Genomic DNA, 2,912 nt, shown 5'->3' on the forward strand with positions numbered 1-2,912 from the left:
TATGGGCACGAGGATTTTCCGGAATTGTTGTTTGTTGTTCCGGCCTCATTTAAACTTGCCTAGATAGGTAGTTTTCATATGCTTCACCCCTTGCCATGTTTAATAACATTTTAATATTATTGGGTACATAAACGGGAGAGAACTAAATAATTGATGTGGTGTTTCGTCAACATGCAACTCGTTGCATATTGAGCTCCACTTAATTTGTAGTATTGGTTGTGCACTTTGCCATGCCATGCCTCATTAAACCGGACATGCATCATACTTGTTTGTGCATCATGCCATGTTTATGCTTGTGTGTTTACCATGTTGTTTGCTTCTTTCCGGTTGTGCTCCTTTTCGATAGTTTCGGTTTCGTTCCGGAGTTGTGAGGATCCGTTCAACTACGTTCATTTGTCTTCTTCATGGACTCGTTCTTCTTCCTTGCGGGATCTCAGGCAAGATGACCATTACCCTCAATATCACTTCTATCTTTGCTTGCTAGTTGTTCGTTATATCGCTATGTCGCGCTACCTACCACTTGTTTTTCATGCCTCCCATATTGCCATGTCAAGCCTCTAACCCACCTTCCTAGCAAACCGTTGTTTGACTATGTTACCGCTTTTGCTCAGCCCCTCTTATAGCATTGTTAGTTGTAGGTGAAGTTGAAGATTGCTCCATGTTGGAACATGATTATGTTGGGATATCACAATATCTTTATTTTAAATTAATGCATCTATATACTTGGTAAAGGGTGGAAGGCTCGGCCTTATGCCTGGTGTTTTGTTCCACTTTTGCCGCCCTAGTTTCCGTCATACCGGTGTTATGTTCCTTGATTTTGCATTCCTTACGCGGTTGGGGTTATGGGACCCCCTTGACAGTTCGCCTTGAATAAAACTCCTCCAGCAAGGCCCAACCTTGGTTTTACCATTTGCCTACCTACCACCTATACCTTTCCCTTGGGTTCTGCAGACTCAAGGGTCATCTTTATTTTAAACCCCCCCGGGCCAGTGCTCCTCTGAGTGTTGGTCCGAACGGGGCAGCCTGCGGGGCCACCTCGGGGAAACTTTAGGGCTGGTTTTACTCGTAGCTTGACCTATCCAGTGTGCCCTGAGAACGAGATATGTGCAGCTCCTATCGGGATTTGTCGGCACATTCGGGTGTACTTGCTGGACTTGTTTTACCATTGTCGAAATGTCTTGTAACCGGGATTCCAAGTCTGATCGGGTTGTTCCGGGAGAAGGAATATCCTTCGTTGATCGTGAGAGCTTGTGATGGGCTAAGTTGTAACACTCCTATAGGGTATAAACTTTTGAGAGTCGTGCCCGCGGTTATGTGGCAGATGGGAATTTGTTAATATCCGGTTGTAGAGAACTTGACACTTGACTTAATTAAAATGAATCAACCGCGTGCGTAGCCGTGATGGTCTCTTTTCGGCGGAGTCCGGGAAGTGAACACGGTTTTGGGTTATGTATGAACGTAAGTAGTTTCAGGATCACTTCTTGATCACTTCTAGCTTCACGACCGTTGCATAGTTTCTCATCTTACTCTTTTACTCGTATGTTAGCCACCATTTTTGCTTAGCGCTTGCTGCAACTCCACCTCATTACCACATCCTACCCATAAGCTTAAATAGTCTTGATCTCGCGGGTTTTGAGATTGCCGAGTGCTCGTGACTCACAAAATACTACCAAAACAGATGCAGGTGCCAATGATGCCAGTGCAGGTGATGCTACCGAACTCAAGTGGGAGTTCGATGAGGACTTGGTCTTTACTATGTTTCGTTTCTAGATGATCAGTAGTGGAGCCCAGTTGGGACGATCGGGGATCTAGCATTTGGTGTTGTCTTCTTTTCTTTTGGTTCCGTAGTCGGACCTATGTGTGTACTCTGATGGTGTATGAATTATATGTTTATTGTGTGAAGTGGCGATTGTAAGCCAACTCTATTTATCCCTTTCTTGTTCATTACATGGGATTGTGTGAGGATGACCTTTCTTGCGACAAAACCACAATGCGGTTATGCCTCTAAGTCGTGCCTCGACACGTGGGAGATATAGCCGCATCGTGGGCGTTACAAGTTGGTAATCAGAGCCATCCCCGACTTAGGAGCCCCTGCTTGATCGAATCGCTGACGTTGTTGAGTCTAGAACAAAAATGTTTGGAGTCTTAGGATTATATATATCGGAGAGTAGGATTCTTTTTACTCCTGAGTCCCTTCATCGCTCTGGTGAGGCCTCCCGACGTAGATGTTTTGTCTTTCCTCTCCTCATTTTCACTAATATTTTTTAGGATCACGCGGGTATCTTGGGATCATTCCGATATTCTTGTGACGAGAACATTGTTCTTGGTGCCTCCTGACATTTAGGGGTTGTGGCAGTGTCCCGGGGAGTTGAGCTCCGAGGTGTTGTCGTCACAATTTTATCGTTGCAGTTCTGGAATACCTGAGTTTCACCGACATCGAAAATCTCTTTTATGCAGTTGTTGGTGAGATAACCTCGACACCACCAAGTACTGGGGCGGGAGTTCGGGAGTATTGCCATAACTCGTATAACGGATGCTTTTAGAAGGTTGAGGTACACGATTTCCGGAGTTTTCTTGGTTATGTGTTGACGGATGGATACAGCTGGATGTAGGGATTGTTAGTTTGGGTGAGATATATTGCTTCCCTTGTATCCCCAACACCAGACTGCATAACCAGAAAGTTTCGGGAGTTTTTAGGTGGGAATTCAAGTATCTCGTAGGTTATCTTTCCAACAGACGCATGATACAATATGGGGTCTATCATATGTTTGTTCCGGCTTATTCTGCAAGCCAAATCTTTGTTTGGTTTTGAGTTGTGGTATTCGAGTTGCTTCGATGTCAAGTGTTGATCCATACCTTCCCTGAATGGTGTTCTCATATTTCTATGTGGATACTAATCCTTCTTGATCATC

This window comes from Triticum aestivum, chromosome 4D, assembly GCF_018294505.1.
Source record: "Triticum aestivum cultivar Chinese Spring chromosome 4D, IWGSC CS RefSeq v2.1, whole genome shotgun sequence".
NCBI classification, from domain to species: Eukaryota; Viridiplantae; Streptophyta; class Magnoliopsida; order Poales; family Poaceae; genus Triticum; species Triticum aestivum.